Source organism: Amphibalanus amphitrite, unplaced genomic scaffold, assembly GCF_019059575.1.
Source record: "Amphibalanus amphitrite isolate SeventyFive unplaced genomic scaffold, NRLGWU_Aamphi_draft 001500F_arrow, whole genome shotgun sequence".
Lineage (NCBI taxonomy): Eukaryota > Metazoa > Arthropoda > Thecostraca > Balanomorpha > Balanidae > Amphibalanus > Amphibalanus amphitrite.
The window spans coordinates 102,391-123,804 of NW_024882993.1; the positions used below are offsets into that span (position 1 = coordinate 102,391).

Here is a 21,414-nt window from a genome sequence, read left to right on the forward strand (position 1 = left end):
ATGCGTCTGGTGATTGACTTGGGTTCTGAATGTTATCGGGGAGCTACACTGAAAAAATTTTTTACTCAGGCCAGGCATTACTCAGTAATAACTCATGAAGAAACTCAGTGAATACGATAGTGGTGCTCACTTATTGGCTGATCTAACTCACATCACCAGGGTGACTTCGTTATGCGTGAGTTCTGAGTGCTTAGTTGCGTGAATTCGAACTGAGTCGGAAATGAGTTTTGCTTGGGCAAATCTAGTTATCTGCGCAATGCATGAGTTCTCGCGAATTCACGTGCAGTTGTGCGTGAGGTACCCCTGGCTTGAAGATGCGCGCATGCGCGGCAGGGTGAGTTTCCTGCGTGATGCGTGAGTTCGCGTGATGAGTATTAAAGCCGTTGCGTTCGAAAACCGCGGCGCGCGCTTCAGTCCGTTGTGGCGCGGTGACTCGCGTAGTTCACGTTGAATTGTTGAGGCCGTATTGTGAAATTGTGCAGGAGAGTGCAGGAGCGGGGAAGGCGTGCAGCGAAGGATGGGTAAGTTATCTGTGAAGAACTCGGTGATTGTCGATGAAGCTTTTATCAATCGTATGCGCCACGGAGAACAGGGAGGTGAACTGATGGACCAGCAGACATTCCCCGCCGACGTCAGGAGGTCGGTGCCAACCGTGAACGGCGGAGCAGATCGATCGAGAAACTGAGGGATACCTACCCGGCATAGTTCGAGAAAGAAGAGGTGAGTTATGTTATATTTAAATTAAAAAAACATGTTCGTGGGATAATGTTGTCCTTATCCTAAAAGCACGTTCGTTTGACCCTTTTTACTTCTTTAAACAACAGCTCCGTCACGACCCGATGGTTTTTTTTTTGGGGGGGGGGGCGAAGGTTGTTTGAAGTCGATTCTTTCCATGCAGCACCCATAGGCACAATGTTAAAAATGTAAAATATTGGGGGACACGTCCCCCGTACCCTCCCCCCCCCCCCCCCCGGTGGTGGGGCCCATGGTCTTAATTCCGCTCGCTGAACCGTTTAAGATTCTTCTGTCTCGTTTGTGCTTGTTATTTTTCCGACTGTTATTATTTTTACGACTGTTTGTTTTTAATGCCTACACACATAATTTCGTACACTATTCGATTTCAGCGAGCATTTTCAACCTTTCTTACAGTTCTGGCGCGAGTTCGACCGGGTGGTGGGTTGCTCAGCCGGCTCGAAGCCGGCACTGACCACTACGAGGCCTCGATGCAGCGGCTTAAATCATGGCTAAGCCGAGTTCAAGCGGCATGCTTCCGCACAAAAGGTTTGTGTTTCATTATCTGTTCATTTTTATACAATAGAATAAGGAAAAGCAACGTAACTAACAATTAACCCTCGCATGTGTGCGGCGTTTGCCAGCTTCTAATGTGTAGGGGGGGGGGGGTCGGTTGGACCCCCCCCTTGCCGTTTGGCCCCTGATTGAGCTAGAGCTTCGCGGAAAAAAACGAGCGTGTTGCCCGTGACGAGAGGAAGCCGATGATACCCAATTTTAAGGTCCTAGGTCATTGATTGACCTTCCAGGTCAGGTCAATGACCCAAAGTCGGGAAAATCGGGACCTATTAGAAAGTCGTAAAGTGTGGCTGCTAAGGGGTTTTTCGGGGTGCTGATCACGAATATCGTGTTAGTTTTGATCACAGATGATGTCTTTAAGCATTTAGACCAGGTCGGGTCAGGTCAGGTCAGGTCAACCAGTAGGGGTTGTGACGGGTATTCGTAGTACGTGTCAACCGCCTCTGACAGCTTCGTAACATGTTACGAAGGCATCAAAACTACTTCGTAAATGTTCAAATGGTTGCTAAATTCGAATTCAGCTCCAAAAAGTAGCCTAGAAACATGTAAAACTCGAAAAAGTGAGCCGAGGTCACCCGAGGTCACCAAAGGTCAATGACCTGACCTGACCTTCAGGTGACCTTGACACCCACCCTAATGCATGGGAGCAGCATCAAATCACATGTTTGAACGTTTGAAACCACGAAAAGCTTGCAAACGCGCGGCTAATGCGAGCCGACATACGCGTAATCGCGATTCCGGCCAAACATGGTCTCGGAAAAGAGGTCACAGGTCAAAGGTCATTTGGGTCAGGGTCATAAAATTTTCAGGGTAGGTGTAAAATTGATCAATGCGAGGGTACTGAAAGTTTCGTCGCGATCGGCCGCTTTTTACGCGAGTTATTCGCGAAAAACCAAGGGGGGGGGGGGTCCATCCGACCCCCCCTACACATGCGAGGGTTAATTAAGTATGTTAACTTGCTTCAATATTATACATGCATCAATATAAACATTAATATATTATATATATATATATATATATATATATATATATATATATATATATATATATATATATATATATCCATTACTGTTAAGTTTAACCCTCGCCGGACCTATTGGTTTTCTACATACGCGCCGGCCGAGGGGGGGGGGCGGGTACGACCCCCCCTCGCCGTTTCGCCCCTGGTGGAGCTAGCGCGTCGCGGAAAAAACGAGCGTGTGCGCCGTTACGAGACGCAGAGATTGGTACCCGATTTTAAGGTCCTAGGTCAACCGGTGACCTCTGAGGTCAGGTCAAGTGCTCCAGGGTACGGTTCAGTTTTTGGTGAATAACTTCGCAAAAAACGGCCGCAGAGCGCCAATTTTGGCAGCATCGTGTTCGTCTCGCTCAGGCGCGTCGAATGATATACTTTTTGTCCGGGTCAGGTCAACTTGGGGTGTTGACCTCAGGTCAAGGTCAGGTCAGCACCCCCAGGTCACGAAGTTGGTCGAAAGAGGTCATGTCGCATATCATTCGATTCGGCAGGTCTTCCTGAGTCCATTGGTGGCTTTCCCGACTCGCTAGCTCAATTTGATCAAGAGTTATTGACGAAAAACTAATATGACCTTGATGACGTCATAAATGACGTCACGCAAGGTCAACATTGCAAAAGTGACGCATCTAACCTTGCAAGGAGTGCATCAAATCACGATTCTGTGTGCTTGAGATAGTTGGAGATCGTTCCCGGCGCCAGAATAGCAGTTTTCATTTTTCCCCATTGACTTATAATGGTGAGGTCACGAAAATGACCTGACCTCATATGACCTTTAGGAAAAATCCGAGATATACAAATTGTGGGACTCATAATGGATACTAGATCCTGCAAGTTTCATTTCCCTGTGACATCTCCTCTGGCAGTGAGGGCGTTGCGAAGTTGCGACATCTGAAGACCGTGCAGAGGTTCACTTATGACGTCATAGGTCAGTGACCTGACCTGACCCAAAAATGCGGTTGGTGTCAAAAGATCCGGCTTGGATCAAAGGTCAGGTATGCCAAGTTTCAGCTCTCTATCGCCAGCGTGTTCGGAGCTATCGCGAAAAACCCTATGGGGGGGGGCGGCACCCGCCCCCCCCCCCCTCGGCCGGCGAGGGTTAACACATTTTATGTGATTGTTTCAAGTTGATTTTAATATTGGACGCCCATGGAAGTGTTTTGCGAGACTAAAACCCGTCTGTTAAGGTGACCATCCCACCTTGACCCGCGCTGTGCTGGGTGGCGTTTTACACCCCCCCCCCCGCCCCCTCAGGTTTTTCGCGAATATCTAAGAACGGCGGCGCGCAGCGCCACCATTTTCGGCACACCTGCTCATACCTTTTTTCTGCATATGGAAAAAATTTTAGACCCAGGTCGTTCAAGGTCAGGTCACGTCAAATGACTTTACATGAGAAAAATTTTCAATGGTCGCTGACGATCGTGCACCGTGCCATGGAAACCGTTCGATATTTTTGTCATTTTTGCTCAGGGAATTCACCGCTCGATTTCACACCAGTTTGAGGTAAAATGTTAAAAAATTATCGAACGGATTTCATTTAATAGCGTTTTTGATACTGTCCCATGTCTCAAGTATCAACCTTACGGCATGTATAAAATATATTTGCTAGTGCAATAAAACACCTCATATGTGTTCAGCTTGACGGTTTGGATCGACTGATATGCAACATGACCTGGTCAGGTCAACCTGAGATCAAGTTTTAAAAATGGCCTTTCAAGGTCTAATTATAGTTCATTCGTCCCGACGAGAGGAACATTATGCTAACGCCGCAAAATAAATATCGTGACTCTTGAGTGGAAAGTATTACAGAAAACATTTTCGTAAAAACGGCTTTTTTTAGAGTTTTTGCTCTCTGGAGGCTTAATTGTTGAACTGAGGTCAAATCTGAGATCAAGCGCCAGCAAAAAAAAACGTCGAAAGGGCTTTTGACTGCATTTTTCCGCGGGCAGCTCTTTTGGTTCCGAGTTAAGCACCAGTTTTTCGAAAATATTGAAATAAGCAAAATTTGGCCTATCCTGACCTCTGGTGACCTGGCACTTGACTTGACCTTAAAAATTACCCAAGTATTTCCTTAAATATCTTTTATGCTTTTTCGAATGCCGCTTACTGCGTGTCGCTACGTGGCCCAACAGCCGAGTTAGAAGAGGGGACGTGAAGACGACCCCCCCCCCCCCCCAGTACATTACGGTAAACTCTGAGCACCAGCACGGCGCGGTTTAACATTAATTTTGAGCTGAAGTAACTTGATAACTTTTGATATTTCAATCAACTTGCATGCCCATATAACTTCCGTATCTCTTACTGGCAAAAGAAAATCTGACTTTTTTATTGTGTTTTCAGGGAACGGCCCATTGAGCCTCCTCTGCATCTTGGCGGAGAAGGCGTCAGTGGTGGCGTACACGGGTGACGAAAATTTGGATCACCCCCATCATAACAAGTCCGAAGGAAACGAACGGTGCCGCCTCAGCGTAGTTCGAACGGAAGTCTTGTGGGGATCCATGGTTTGGAAGGGAGTCTTGCTGTGGGCGACGGCGCACTTTGTGCTCAATCAACAAACGGCGCATTAACGAAACACGCTGTGGTTTGTGTGTATCCATGTGCTCCAAACACCATTCAATGCTGAGCGCCAGCCACCTGTAGCCGCGAAGACTGAGGTCGAGAAGCTGGCAAAAGAGTGAAGCTGAGCTGACGTGGAGTCGATCCCTCCCCCGACGCAGTTTGGCGTGTGTCATAATTGAAATACAGCGCAATGCGACCGTTTCTACAAACATATATTTCTTGGTAAGGGCTGGGGCGAATAGTGCAAGACTAGACGTTGGTCGGGCATGCTATAATACAGATATGTATGCTGGTTTTGGGCAATGATTCGTTATATATTGGCCAATCCCAATATATAGACTAGCTGCCTGGTAGTGGCTGTTGTATGTATCAGCATCATGCATGCATACCTATTGCATAATGCTGATGCGGCAGCTGTTATCATGGGCGGCGAGCCTATATATTGGCTTGAGCCAATATGAAACGAATCAGATCAGCCGTTTCAGGCGGCGCCTGAGTAACACCCGAGTATCGTATGAGTTATCGATGTGAGTACGTCCTGAGTACAGCCCTAGTTTCCACTGAATAACCGATGAGTTCCACCTGAGTTATGGCCGTACTACCACCTGAGTTATACATTAGTACCAGCTGAGTTACATATGAGTTACTTCCTAGTTTTTCATGAGTAATGACTTACTATTACCTGAGTTTGGTCTGAGTTGTCTGAGTAGGACATGAGTTACGCATGAGTACTTAATGAGTTTTATCTGAGTTTTACCATCGGACAAAATGGCAACTCACTTTGTTACTCACATGCTACTCACTTGCAATGAGTTTTGCCCGAGTTTTACCTGCGTTCCGCCCTGAGTTTTACCTGAGTACGCGGATTTAGAGTGAGTTTTACCATTGGACAAAATGGCAACTCAGTCATTACTCAGAAAAGTGAGTAAAATTTTTTTTCAGTGTATTTCTCAGACACCAGCTAGGGCTCTCGGGGACCGCTTTTGAGCCTCAAAAAAAGCATGTGCGGGCCCTTGGGGCGCATCCGGTGTCCTCAGGAGTTGGGTGCCTGTGTGCGACTTCAAGAGCCTGACGGATCTCTCAGGAGCCGGAGTGGGTAATTGGAGACCCCGGCCCCGGGAGAAGACTCGGCACTTAAAACTTCGACGGGCCAAAGGGCCCGTCAGGACCCCAAAAAAATGTTTTACAGTTATTTAATATGTCTTTGTTTCCGGTTATAATCTTACCCTCCGTGTCCTCCAACACGTGAATGTCCTTGTCAGCACTTTTTTTTGGTTTGCAATGCATGTTTAAAAAGTATCTAGTTAGTTTTTCACCGTGTTCTAGCCAGTTCGCTCGAGACCAGAGCATCGCTTTTTCGGCGACACGTAGCTTGAATGTATCCAGCTCATCCTTCTTTCGTTTATATTCGTCCTGCAGATCTATGGATGGTGGCAACCAATATTCTTACAGATAAGGCTGGGACGCCAGTCACGTGATCCTTTTTCTGCTTTTCCCAACCCTACTCACGATTTCCATAAGCCTTGATTAATTCATTGCACAGAGGCGTTTGTAGTTATTTTATATACGAAAACTAATTCAATGATATTTGAAATTAACAAACAGATTTTACTCGCCATCTCAAACGAAAGTTGAATTTATTCGCGTTTCATTAATTTAATCAGCTGGCAACCATCACCCGTAGTCCTCGATGTAGTCGAACTTGGCGCACTCAGATAGTGTTCGAAATTTGTGACACTTACTTGTTGCTATGGCGACCGAGCAGTACCTACAATATTCATTTGTCAATAAGTGCTTGCGGAGCTGCCGCTCACACTTTTGAACACAGTCTTTATGCGTCAGTTTATTTTACGCGTCATATCTGAAACTCGTTTCGTGAGGCTCCAAAACCATTTAATTCATGTCCTTCAAAAGAAGTGTTTTGTAACATTTTCGATATGTTTTTTGGGCTTAATTGGTAGCTACATTCCTCCTATCTTGCGAGAGGATAGTCATCACTCGGGGACCAGTCGTTGAAAGCAAGAAACATCGACGAGGAGAAGGTCTTGTAAAAAGTCGCAGCGATTGCATTGAGCATTGAATGACGAAAATATGTTTACCCCCACCGCCTCAGGCGATCACGTGCCGTCACCCACCTGGTGGCAACAATGCTATAGTTCGTTTTTTTTCTCAGAAGGACGCTGGTTCCAAGTATGTTTTTCGAACAAGCACGTGTTTTAGCGAGCAAAACGAGAAAAAAACTGAACCTGAGAAAATCGAACGTCGACTAATTTTAACATGTGATTTCTTCCCGATAATTTACATATGTGCGTTTTGGAACCATACAGGGTGTCCCGAAATTGATGCGCGGTTGTTCTATCCTCAATAACTTATAAAGTGCTCGAATTTATTTCACGGCTTATATGTTATCATAGTCCCCATTCAGTTGCATACACGGCCTATTGCACTCTAGCGTGTCACGTTTCAGGTTGTCAAGAGTCTCTCCTTTGAAACAGCGCCATGCCGTTTATATCTTCTGAAACAGCCTCTTCTCTGAGCTAGCCCGTGGAAGCTTGCTGGGCTCTTTTCTGACGATCGTCCAGATAATTTGGATCGGGGACAGGTCCAGACTGTTGCCAGACCATGTCCCCTTCTCCCAGAGGCCTGGGAGCCTCGCTCGGCACCAGTCCTGGGTCTTCCTGGCGTGATAAGCTGGAGCCCTTTCTTGCTGGAAAATGGCCCTGGGCATGTCGGACAAAAGTGTGAGTCTGGTTTTTGAACCATTTACCTTTTCCCTCAGCATCTTTGTGGCATCAGTCTTCTCCAGCACCTCGTTGACATAATAATAAGCAGTCACGGTCTGTCCCCGAGGCACCTCGTAAAGCTCAGAGGCCAGAGCGCCTCTGTAGCTCATCATGCTCCAAATGAGATTCTTCAGCAGACGTTTCACGGTCTCGACAGCGGACTCCTCAGAGCTGCCGTTGGCCCACATTTCGATCGTTCTGGCAGTAAGGGGCTTAGAGACCACAAAGGGCACCTTGTCACTGAAAAGGACGCATCTCCAGTCCTGAATGGTCCAGTTTTTGTGGGTCTTGGCGAAATCCAGCTGCCTGCACTTCTAGACCACGGTAGGCCAAGTCTGCATCCTGAAGCTGAGCAGCTTCAGCTTCAAGATAGTCTTCAAATACTGGTGGAGGGTCGATTTGGATGCTGGGACATGCATCTCATTCAGTTTTCTTGTCAGCGATGTTGAATGGTGCTTTTTAAAGGTCGACTTTGCAATCACGATTTTCGCCACTCTGCTCAAGGCAGTCTTCCGCCCTCGAACTGTGCTGTTCTTGAGTGTCTCTCCTGATCGTTCCTGACCTGAGTGATCTCTCCCGATGTCCCCTCCGTGGCCGAGTGGATTAAAGCGCCGGAATTCGACGCTTAACCGGTAGTGAGAGCCCGGTTCAAGCCCCGGTGCGGGCGGCCACATTTAGCTCCTACCTGTAATGGCGTGCGTGTCTGTGGCAGGGGCCGCACAGTAGCCAGGTAACGTGAGTGAGCGGAGAGGGCCGTGTCCAGTCGTGAGGGCACGTTAAACGTTCGGACAAAATTCTGCCATACAGCTGGAATTGCGCGATCGGGTGGTGGGGTCAGGGTCAGCACAACAAGCTATGCTTAGTGCGGGCTCTGATTCCTCAAATCCACCCATTCAACCATTCGGACTAAAGTTATTAAAAAATAAAAAAATCGTTTGCAGTCCATCCAAAGTTTAATTGTCGCAGAGTTGACGTCCAATTCTCTGGCATCCGGAACCTGGGTCACACCGTCCTTGATCATCCCCACCGCGCGGTAGCGGATCGGTAGTTTGTGCCTTTTCACTTTTGGTAATATGCGGTTTCTCCACGTTGCCTGTCTGGACAAGAGTGGCCTCCCGCGCCCACCACCGGCCGCGGTCGGGTTAGCCGCTTGGTTCACGTGATCGTGTGACCAGCAAGATGTCCGTGGTGCCATAGCCGGTAAAATTGCAGTTGTTCAGCACTCGGGAGGGACAACATAACATGCGGCACCAACCGCGCATCAATTTCGGGACACCCTGTATATGAAAACAGTGGTGACGTCATACTGTCGAACATGTATTGCAATGTAACTTATAACTATCATGTACGGAACTGCTTACTCGATTATAAGCTCGGCAACAGTGAAAAACTAAGTGTCACCCAAATTCGTTGACACTTGTCCCAATGTCCCATTGCACGGACATTTGGGTGCCTGCTGCCACCAGTGACGTCATCATAATGTGTTCATTTTTAAGAAGTTTCACCCAAATTCGTTGACACTTGTCCCAATGCACGGACATTTGGGTGCCTGCTGCCACCAGTGACGTCATCATAATATGTTCATTTTTCAGAAATAATTTCCAGCTACTTACCGTGCACAATTTGAAATCGGTTATTTTTTTCGGTAAGAAACTCTTCAGTCTTCGCCAGACACTGAAGCTGCCAAAACTCACGTGAGAGCTTCGATATTGAACTTTGGGCCAGCGTCCTTTAAAAAAAAAAGAACTATAGTGAGTTTTCCAGTTCTTTTACATTGGCTTCTAACTCTTTTTCGCGTTTTCGCCTTTCTCGCGCCTTCCGCTTACTCGCCTTAATACATATTACTCTTGCATTTGACAGCAGCATTTCTATCAACAGGCCTAGTTCGCTAGCCCCATGGTATTGGCTCTGCCTTTGTTTTGCCCTAGGTATGTATTTCCTCTTTAATTTCATTAACCACATCAGCGCACTCGAGTAAGCTGAGGTTCAATCTCCATACACCTGGTCCCCGCTTGTCCCCAAATACGTTTACTGAGAACGTTATGATACTGCGATCGCTTCTTGGGCCGGGTTCAATGTCAATTTTTTCCACATGATGAGCATCTATAAACACGCTGCTTACAAGGAAGTAATATATTCTGGATTGTTGCAATGGATGACACTTCCTCCACGTATATCGACACAAATTTGGGTTCGCTTCGCGCCAGACATCTTTCAGATCAAATTCTCGCATTAGTTCACTCACAGCCTGAGCGGTGGTAGATGCCTGAGTGAATTTTTTTTACTGGAATCAGGCATTGATAAATTTGTATGATTAAATCTCCGCAAACAATAAGCGGGTGCGTTATCTGTAGGGATCGTATGTGCTTGCCTAGTTCTTTATAAAAAGTTTACTTGGCAATGTCCTTACGTCGGCGCGTATACTCCGACAACTGCCATTGTTGCGTTATTAATGTTTAACCCGCGCCCCGTTGGGCTCTGCCGAGCAACGCGCCCCGTTGGGGGGGGGGGCATTTTGCCCCCCCCCCTAAGATCTCGAGAACCACGCAACCTAGCGACAAGCGGCAAACAGTGTTGGATAGCCCTATCAGGGAACTACCTTGTGACCCAATTTTATTGACCTAGGTCAAACCGATGACGTCACAGGTCAGGTCAAAGGTCCAATTTTCACCGTTTACAGGCATTTCAAGAAATGCGTTGTAAAATCGAGTAAAATGCATTTCATTGAAAATCATTGATGGGGAAATGTTCTTCAAACACATATTTTGCTATTTGAGGTCACTGATACCAGGTCAGGTCACAGAGGTCAGGTCACGGGGGGTCACAATATGAAAGTGTCGTGTGATACATGTTTTATGGTCCATTTTACATGACGAATGCGATTATGTGGGTCAGGCAGCCTTTGGGGCCAGCTTAGGTCACGTTTTGGTCAAGGTCAGGTCAAGGTCAGGTCAAGGTCAGGTCAAATTAGGTCAAATTTCAAAGTTAATATTTTTGCATAAAATGGGTATCGAATTTGAATTTGCAGCTCGTCACGGGGAGTTCAATGGTGGTCTATGTTTTGCCGTACGTGGTCTAGAATCGCTAAAAAATTAAGTTCAAAAATTTGACGTCATCATTTTTGAACAGTTTTTTTCGCTATAACTTGGCCAAAAAACGAGATATCGATCTAAAATTTGGTATGTATATAGAAGAGCACAGGGACTATCACATATTTTCCGGTTTTTTCGAAATTCGGAAAAAAATTTTGGATTTTTTAGTTTTTCTGAAAAAAAATCAATTTCTTGATTTTTTTATGGTCAAAAACCCAAAATTTTGAAAATCCGAGATAGCAGTTTTGTAGCCGTTTTTTGTCTACTAGACCATATAAAGAACTTTGAAATTGCTTGATAACTGTAGGTTTGGTGAGCGTTTCAAGATTGCATGTTTTTTGCTCATTTTTGCTCGAACATGACCTCAGTTTGACCTCAGTAACTCCTGACCTAAGGTGACCTAAGGCTTGAAATTTGGTGTGAAGGTGTCAAATTGATGCCCGAGAAGGAACTGAAAATTTGGCGGCGCTGCGCGCCGCCGTTTTCTTGCTATTTAGGAAAAACCACAGGGGGGGCCAAAATGCCCCCCCCCCCAACGGGGCGAGGGTTAACTGAACCGAAACTGTTCTGCGCTCCTGGGCCTCGTTTCATAAAGCTCTGCCGTAACTTACACCTTTCCGTAATTCACACCCTTTCAAACTACGGAGCGCAAATGAAGCCGTTTCACAAAGCCACAACTGGAATTGTTTACACCTCCGTAACTAAGCACATTTGCGTAGTTACCGTAATTGTATTGACATTGTATTGACAATTGCTGACAACTCCACATCACTCATTGTGGCTATTCTGTGTCACAAGTCAAAAGATAAAACGATCAACGGGAAATATGGTTGAGGGGTAAAAACAGGCACACAGTCAAACAACACTCATACGTCAGAAAATGCTAACCCCGTCCACCCTCCCCACCCCTATTGCACACCACCGACTTGACTGCTCGCTTAACACGCGCCCCGCTGGGGGGGGGGGCAGAATCTGCCCCCCCTCCCGTTTTTCGCCAATAACTTCTAAACGCGTTACGCCAGCGACGTCAAACTTTCAGTACCTTATCATACATCAATTTGACACGTTCCCTGAAAATTTGAGCAAAATCCGTCGGAAAATTTTTGAGAAATTGACGTTTTAGTGACGTCATGTTCGCCATTTTCGCCTCAAAAACGGCAAAATTTCAAACGCCGCTAACATCTTCATTTTTAAAGGAATCAAGACGTAACAAAAAAGGTTATACGTGATTCTACTTTGTCTATCAAATGGCTATCTCGGTTTTTTGAAAATTTTGGATTTTGGCCAAAATTTTTCCAAAAAACTGACTTTTTTGGGAAAATATTTATAAAATCCAAAATTTTGAGTTTATCGAAAAAACCGGAATATATGTCAAAGACGTGGTCTATGTGCACCTACATACCAATTTTTAGAAGAATCGGTTCAAAAATGTGGGAGTTATTCAAAATTTTATGACGTCACGACACACAAAAATTTTGAAAAATGATTTTTTTGGAAGTTCTAGACCTCGTACGGAAACACAAATAGCACCATTCGATTCGCCGTGAAAAACTGCATCGAATAGACACCTTTTTAGGCCTTAACAACCAACTTCAAAATTTGACCTCACTTGACCTGACCTTGACCTGACCTCGACCTGAAATTCATCCAGAGGTGGTCCATATCACTTATTGAGTGTGCCTATTGAATTCCATGAGTAAAATGACCCATAAAACATGTGTCGCACATGCCCTTTTCTATATTTTGTTTTTGGTGACCTGACCTGACCTTGACCTTGACCTTTGAATGACATTGTGTGCAATGAATATTGTCTTGGTAGTCTAAGAACACGTTTTGGGCAATCAGTCTCAGTCCATTCTTCGGCAACTACGGTGCAAGGCCGATACTGTAGAAACTTGTATTTTGTACCCTTGACCTGACCTTGACCTGACCTCTGACCTACTTAAGCAAAAAAAATTGGGCTCTTAAGATCCGCCTTGTTGAGAGCTTTCGATTGCCGTTTTCCCCGTCTTTCTACGACCATCGGTTCGGAAGTTAGACAGGGGGGGGCAGAATCTGCCCCCCCCCCCCCAGCAGGGCGCGTATGGCTGAATAGCCCAGCGGGGCGCGGGTTAAAGCGTGCCGGGTTCAGCTCCAATGTGCTCGCAGGCAGTTCGTTCAGGAGTGATGCGGCACGGTAGGTAAAAGACCGCTGGCCGGCGGCTGTACGCATGAGTGGAGGCCGCAGCCGCCGGTCCTGCCGGGTACCACGATCACAGCGCTGACGTGAGTCCACAAATGTCACAAACTGGGATGAGATGTCCGTGGGCTCCCCGCACACAATCGCCTTCTGAGCCACAGTCATGGTGGACACGTCACACATCAGTCGAGGGGAGATAAAACCAAGCTCCTCCCGCGCGCGAGACACATGGTCATGGTCATACTTCCGCAGGCCAGTGACGACTCTGGTGGCGAAGTTAACCACGCTCATCAGTCTAGCGTCATTCTTGGAAGTGCCACAGCCATAAATCGCAATACAGTACCTCACGCGCGAGAGGACCAGGCCGTCAACCACCGTGCGCATCACATGCCGCGGGAGGAGATGCCTCAGGTGGCGGAGACCGATCAGGAGGCCAACACACTGACGGACAACAGCACTGACGTGGTCGTCCCAAGTCAGGTGACGGTCGAAAAGCACGCCAAGGTTTTTAACGGACGGGCTCTCCTGAACGGTCTCCCCACCGACCCGTACGCTGACAGGGGATAGGCCGCGGGTGTTCTGACGAGTGCCAAGGAGTAGGATTTCGGTTTTGGATGCATTTAGCTTGAGTCCATGGGCATGGAACCATGATGACAGGGCTTGGAGAGTGGTTTCCATGCGATGGATAAGGGAAGGAAGGTTGCGTTTGGAGTCGGATATCAGGATTTGGGTATCGTCAGCGTACTGGGTCACATGAGCGTCCGGCGCGTGAAGGCTGAGGTCGTTGGAGAGGATGGTGAACAGGAGAGGACCTAAGGATGAGCCTTGGAAGACTCCCATGGTGTTAGGAAGGGGAGATGAGACCACCCTGTCACCGGAGGAGGTAGCGATGGAGACGGATTGAGTATGGCCGGAGAGATAGGCGGAAAACCAGGTAGGATCAATGTTGTACTGCTGAAGTTTGGTAAGGAGCAGAGGATGGGGTATAACGTCAAAACACTTACTGAGGTCCAAAAGGCATAGGAGTGACAGCTGACTGCGGTCCATGTTGTGAAGGATGCGGTTAGTGACAGTGAGAAGGGCGGTCTCGGTGGAATGATTGGGACGGAAGCCGTGTTGGGAAGTGGAGAGGAGGTGATTGTCGGACATGTAGGCAAACAGCTGCCGCTGCACCACACGCTCGACCAGGGGGCTGTCATCCCGAGCTTTCCTATGTGCCGGGCGCCCGACTCTTTAACATTAGCCGTGACGTCACGGGAGCGTACACTTCTCAGCTGGCCTTCGCCGCAAGTTTGGCCTTGCATATGATTTTGAGGGTCACGGTTGTAAACAAGTTCCTTTCCGGAAACGTTCCGGAAACGCTAGAAACGTTGTCATGCTTTTATTTTCCGGAAAATGCTTCATTACTAATTCGCGCCTAAAATCACTTTAACCCTCGCCGGCACAGGGGGAACCCCCTAAGGTTTTTCGCGAATGACTCGCGTAAAATGCGGCCGATCACGACGAAACTTTCAGGATCCTCGCATTGATCAATTTGACACCTACCCTGAAAATTTCATGACCCTGACCCAAATGACCTTTGACCTGTGACCTCTTTTCCGAGACCATGTTTGGCCGGAATCACGATTCGGCGTATGTTGGCTCGCATTAGCCGCGCGTTTGCAAGCTTTTCGTGGTTTCAATCGTCCAAACATGTGATTTGATGTTGCTCCCATGCATTAGGGTGGGTGTCAAGGTCACCTGAAGGTCAGGTCAGGTCATTGACCTTTGGTGACCTCGGTTCACTTTTTCGAGTTTTACATGTTTCTAGGCTAGTTTTTGGAGCTGAATTCGAATTTAGCAATCATTTGAACATTAACGAAGTAGTTTCGGTGCCTTCGTAACATGCTACGAAGCTGTCAGAGACGGATGACAGGTACTACGAATACCCGTCACGACCCCTACCGGTTGACCTCTGATCTGACCCGACCTGGTCTGAACGCTTAACGGCATCATCTGTGATCAAAACTAACACGATATTCGTGATCAGCACCCCGGAAAACCCTTAGCAGCCACACTTTACGACTTTCTAACAGGTCCCGGTATTCCCGATTTTTGGGTCATTGACCTGACCTGGAAGGTCAACCGATGACCTAGGACCTTAAACTTAAATATCATTGGCTTCCTCTCGTGACGGGCAACACGCTCGTTTTTTCCGCGAAGCTCTAGCTCCATCAGGGGCCAAATGCGAGGGGGAGGGGTCGTACCAACCCCCCCCCCTTGTGCCGTCGAATGACAAAATGGCCTGTGCCGGCGAGGGTTAAAGATAGGTTCCTTAACGATTTCCTAATTGTACACTGTTGCATTGTCTGCATGGTGAGGAGAACGCTAACCGGTCAGAAGGGCGCGATGTGTTGTGAGGAGGGCGCCGACAGGTCAGGAGGGCGCTGTACGATGAACGACTGGTCAGGAGGGCGATGCATGGTGATGAGGGCGCTATGCGTTGCAAAGGGCGCCGGCTGGTCAGGAGGGCGCTGAACGCGAAGATGTCGCCGACAGGCGAGGAGGGCGCTAACAGGTCAGGAGAGCACTGCACAGTGCACGGTGATGAGGGCTGCGACAGATCTGGAGGACGCTGTCCGTGAAGCGGGTGCCGACAAGTCAGCAGGGCGCTGTATGGTGGGGAGAGCGCCGACAGGTCAGGAGGGCGCCGTGTGGTGAGGAGGATGCCATACGATGAGAAGGGCATTATACGAGTGAAGAGGGCGCTGACAGGCCAGGAGGATACTGTATAAAGAGGAGGCCGCGGACAGGTGAGGAAGGCGATGCACGGTCATGAGGGCGCCGACAGATCAGGAAGGGCCCTCTACGGTGAAAAGGGCACCGACTTGTCAGGAGAGCGCTGAACGTAGAGGGCGTCGGTCTGGAGGGCTTTGTAATTTGTATGGTTAGGAGGCCGCTATACAGTGAGGAGGATGGCGACAGGTGAGGAGGACACTGTACGGTGAGGAGGGCGCTATGATACGATAAGGAGCAGTGTTCGCCATGGGCTGGGCCAGCCCTATGGGCCATGGGCTGGGCTGGGCTACGGGCTGGGCTGGGCCCTCAAATATGAAGGATCGGTGGGCTGTGGATGGGCTGGGCCAAGAACTGTTAAGTGGAGTCAGGGGTTAGCAGCTGAGACAATAACTAAAACTACATAGCTTATTACTGTGCAAGACTCAAAAATGAGTTAATAAAGCACCCATGCAATGTCCATTGTGCAATTGCATGCTGCTCGCAAAAGATTGCTTCTTTGCGAGCTTTGGATACCTGTGTAGTGTCAATAATTGTTAATCCATTCATTTTTGACGGGCTGGGCCGGGCTGGGCTTTGACGCCTTTACCATGAATGGGCTCGGGCTGGGCCGGGCTGTGGACCCATGGGCCTGGGCTGGGCTGGACTGGGAATTTGCAGCCCGTGGCGAACACTGATAAGGAGGGCGCTGCCAGGTCAGGAGGGCGCTGACATGTGTGGACTTGTGGAGGACGAGACAGATAAGGAGGATGCTGTGTGATAATGCCCATGAGGGCGCCAACTGGTCTGCCCGGAGGGCTCCGAATGTGAAGAGGGCGCCGACAGGCCAGGAGAGCGCTGAAGGCCGAGAAGGGCGCCGACAGAGCAGAAGAGCGCCGAACAGACAGAAGGGCGCTAAAGGTGAGCCGAGGGCGCTAGATGGTCAGGAGATTGGGAGTGGATATCCGGCACTTCAGGATTGTGGGTGCATCTTCACCCACAAAGAGATATAAAATTGCATAGACTACTACATATCTATGTAGTAGTCTATGAAAATTGTAAACCTGGGCGCCAGTGCCGCATGATGTGCCGCAATGGCTTACCGTCGAGGGCGACTAGAGTGCTGGACGTGGACACTGATAGGCGCCATCGGCGCACAGAATGATCGTGGAAAGCGCCTGCTAGATTTGGGAGGGGCTAAAGCCCAGTGTGCCCCCTCCCTGGCTGCGCCCCTGAGTCCTTTGTCTAGCGATTTTCGAAGTACCTACCTACGTATCGCTCCGTAGCGCCTAGCGGCCTTGGGAGCTGCCGGTGACTACACGGCCTACGGGTCCCGATTCATGTGGGAATAACACCACAGGGCACCGCATCTTTTTCGAGATAGATGACCGTTCCGAAGCGTGTCGCATTTTCCTGAGCATAACCTGGCGTTAACATAATATTAAGCGCCTGCAGGCCCCCTCCTGCCTGCGGCTGACAGCTTTCTGACGAGCCACCTGGCGATCGCCAACTCAACCCTAATTGCGGCGTTGTCCACTAGGTGGCGGGTTCATACGATACAAGTTAGGACAAGGAATTCTCATAATTATTTTGTTATCATATTTTCCCCTTTTTAAAGTCATTTAAAAGCGCTATTGCAGAAGTAATTTTTCGATTGGCAGCGATTGCAGCCGCCGCATCAGGGTCCGGATCGAGCCGGGGAGCGTATGCGCCGGTGACGTCACCGTAGTGTTGCAGATTTGTAACATTAGCGAGCCCGGACGATCTTACCTAACTTATACGGCCTTGCGCTCGACAATCTTGGCCATGACAGGAACGATGGAAATAGGACGGTAAATTTATCAAGCGTCCTACAAATTACAATTTCATGTCAACACTGATTTTTTACGAGAAATTATAAAGCAATTATGTTGAATTTAAATCTAAAAAAAAAATTATTTATGAAAAAAATATTGATATTGATGACCATCCTTTATCAAATCAATATATTGAAAACAGCAGAAAGCCAGCTAAGCAGAAGTGCTTAACTACGTAAGTGGCGCGGCGCGGCGAATAAATAAAATTCCGATAGTGGCCAGCAAAAAGCGACTGGTACAGAAGATCTACAGTTTCTTTGTTTCATTTTGGTTGTTCTTTCTTCCTCACCGGGCTCAACATTATAAAATATATCAAAAATTAGCTTCGAATCTTCACATTAATTCAAATTCACGTAACATTTTCGTGCGTAGTTTACACCACTGATGTCAAGAACTTGATAAAATATTTGGTGTTAATTACGCCGTTTTATGAAACCCAAATGGCATCAATTGGTATACATTCTTGAACGATACCGCGAAAACGAAATATTTCTATCGAGAGTTTTCAAAGGATTTCATGCACGAGGCCTTGGCCGAGTGCATGAAATTCTTTGAAAACTCGAGATAGAAATATTTCGTCGCGGTAGAGTCCTAGATATTATTTCCTGTATGTTTCTTAATATCGCTCGTTATCTGCTTAAAAAAGGCCGAAATATGCATAAATAAAATACAGTAACATTAACTACACGTTAGGTACTGAAATACTGGCAGTTCTAATTACTGAACAGTGCAGCAAAGCTTACAAATTTTCTTTAAAACAGAAGCCCTCGATGAAATCAAGCTATCCAAGAAAACCATCCAAGAAAACGTCTCGCGCAAAGTTTCTTGGATGGCTGGATTGCATTGCAAGACTGCATCAAACATACAGGAATCCGGAATCGAGCATTTGCCGTAAATGAAGCTCCGTAATTTCGATGGCGTGAACTACTCCGGTCTCCGGCTTTGTGAAACGGAATTGGCATCAAATACGCCAAATCTGGCATAATTGACGGAACGCCGTAAGTAATTCCTTTTATGAAACGAGGCCCTGGTCTCGTCGATATCCTAATAGTTCCCCTTTATATTGCCTTGGAGTCATTATACAGGTACCGCGGGCGTTACCTGAACCATGAGAAAAGAATACATCCCCGCCTATCCCCGCCCCATTCTGCTGTCCATCTTTTTTCTACGCCTTCTGTTGAGTGAGTTTCTTGCAAAACAATTATATAATCTGGGTACTTTACGTGCATGTGTCGGAATACAGCCCGCCTCTTTTTGTTATCCCGCAGTCCTCTCCAGACTCCAGACTCCAGATGTATTCGAATGAGGTCCACACAAAGCGGTGGCTTTTCGCTCAGTCACGTCATACGGTAAAACAAAATGGAAAGTATGACACACGCACACAATCACATCAATCACATATCCATGACCACAATTATACAAACACATCGAAACTGACCATCAGCGACTCGGACACATCTGTGCTACATTCATGTAGTAGCCCGCCTCAACATAGCCTTAAATGCCGGCATGCCGGGCTCTATGCGCATGTCATTCATCAGCGACACACCTCGGTAACAAAGACGTCGTCTCCCAGACTCTGTGCGAATAGCGGGGAGGGTGAACGAATCGGCTCGTCTCCTTTGGTGCTGGTGCCGCTGGCAGGCTCTGGGTCCGATGGTCTGTCTTAAATACTCGGGCTGACCGGACACAATCACACGCTCGACGGCATATACTGCGTGGTACGATGCCAGCTGTTTAGCTGTGAACCACCCCAGCTGCCGTATAGCTCCGGACACATGGTCGTTCTTCCTTTTACCGGTCACGACCCGTGTGCAAAAGTTCACAATCTTCTGCACACGGTGGAGCTGCGTATCCGTACAGGAGCCGTACACTGACATACAGTAGCGCACAATCGATAGAACAAGTGCTTGAACGATACATTTTAGTGCAGTCCTAGGTATCACATGGCGTGCGTGGTTCAGGGCGATTAGAATTCCGGTGCATTTGCGTGACATGTCATCAATATGCGACTCGAACGTAAGATGGCGATCGATTGACACTCCGAGGTTCTTGACTACCTTGGCATCAGGCACTACCGTCCCACAGAAACTGAGCGTGACCGGCGGCAGCCCACGAAGCATCGCCTGTGTTCCCATCACGAGCATCTGTGTCTTTTTAGCATTCAGACTCATCCCATTTTGACAAAACCAACTATACACATCAGCCAGTGCACCCTCCATTTGCGAGACAAGCTGCTGCATCTGACCCTTCTTCCCCGTTACCTCTTACGTTAAAGCTCACTACACTGAAAACAATTTTACCCGAAGCTGGCGAATTAAGCGTTGCTCTGCGGGTGGTATATGTGTATTAACTCGCCATGTCCAGATTCTAGCTAGAGGGTAGACAGACTTGCCTGCCTTATTACCCGTAAATATGCACCGTACCCACAGTCTGCAGTAAGGTAGCTACTCAGCACCGGATATTGTCCCCGCGGGTGTCGAGTCATTGGCATAGCCCTCACTGAAAGAGTTGGAACTACTCGAGATATCGTAAACGCGTATCCGTGGTTGGCGAACCTTTACATAACCTGCCCTGAAGGAGTTGGATCTACTGGCACAACTAGATGGCGTTGTCTCATACAGTTTTGAATTACAGCAATTTTTTAACTTTTTTTTGCACCAATGATATATTGGCACATTGTTTGGCGGTTTCAAGTGGGGGCGAAAGTACAATTGTTAGGGTGCATCTTTAAAACCTCTGCAATATTCATCACGGGACGATTGGCAACGCCTTTTCTTCCGAAACTACCAAGTGAAACCATTTTGATTCTTATATAGGTCACGAACGCAGTCGCGAGACATCACAGGCTAAGGTGATCGTTAACTTGCTTCGGCAGTTGGCATTTCACGGGTTTGTTTTGAGAGCTCTCCTACGCGCGTCCTCACCCCTCGCATCCAACCTTTTACCAGTTGTTCCACTCAGTTTCCTTCACTGCCCACAACCGCATCCAGTTGCCCCACGATGGGGAAGCGGCGCCGTCAGCGCCCGCTATCCGACTCCTTATCCGATTCTGACTCTGACTCCCCTCTGAATCCGACTCCTCCCTCTGCCATGGATACCGACTCCCGCCCGACCGTCAACCCTCCCTCCTCTACCCACCCTTCGACTGATCTACCCGGTACCGACCCTCGCTCGTCCACTGACCACGCCCTGACCGCTGACCTGACCTCTGACCCCGCCCGGCACTCTGACCCTCGCTCGTCTACCGACCTCGCCCGGAGCCATGACCCTCGCCCGTCCACCGACCACTCCCGGAGCTCTGACCCGCGCACGAGCTTGGCCAACGCACCTGCCTGTGATTCGGTTGATCGCTCTCCACTCGAACCGTACTTGTCTCTCGACGGCTCCTTTCTGGTTGTTAAAGCTACCGATAGCGACTTCTCTTTCCGGAAGATTAACGTTTTCTGGCCTCAGAAGCAGATCGCTGCTATCTGTGGCCAGCATGGCCCCGACATCGAAGCTCCAGCTAACGGCACTCTCGTGATCAAAACTCACAATCGAAGGGACACCAAAGCACTCCTGAAGACAACCATGTTCTGTGGCAAACAGGTGACGGTCTCTCTCCACCAGAGTCGCAACTCTTGCAAAGGCACGATTTTTGCCCCCGAGATCCGCCACATGACCGAGGATGAGATCCAGTCAGACCTGAGAGGAGAGGGAGTCACGCACGTCAGACGGCTGACTACCTTCCGCGATGGTCAGCGACGGGACACTAGTTTGCTCGTTCTGACTTTCGACTCCACCACCCTGCCCGAGAAGATCGCCATCGGCTGGCTCAAGAAAGACGTCCGAGTTTTCATTCCCAATCCGCTCCGCTGTTTCAAATGTC

General features: G+C 48.2%; 1 long non-coding RNA gene across 1 annotated transcript; it reads left to right on the top strand.

Annotated features, from left to right (window-relative positions):
* The first annotated feature begins 270 nt into the window (after positions 1–270).
* On the top strand, positions 271–4,880 carry LOC122373466. Its single transcript, XR_006255049.1, has 3 exons — positions 271–720; positions 1,150–1,281; positions 4,661–4,880. It is a non-coding gene; the product is annotated as an uncharacterized LOC122373466 (long non-coding RNA).
* Positions 4,881–21,414: the final 16,534 nt, after the last annotated feature.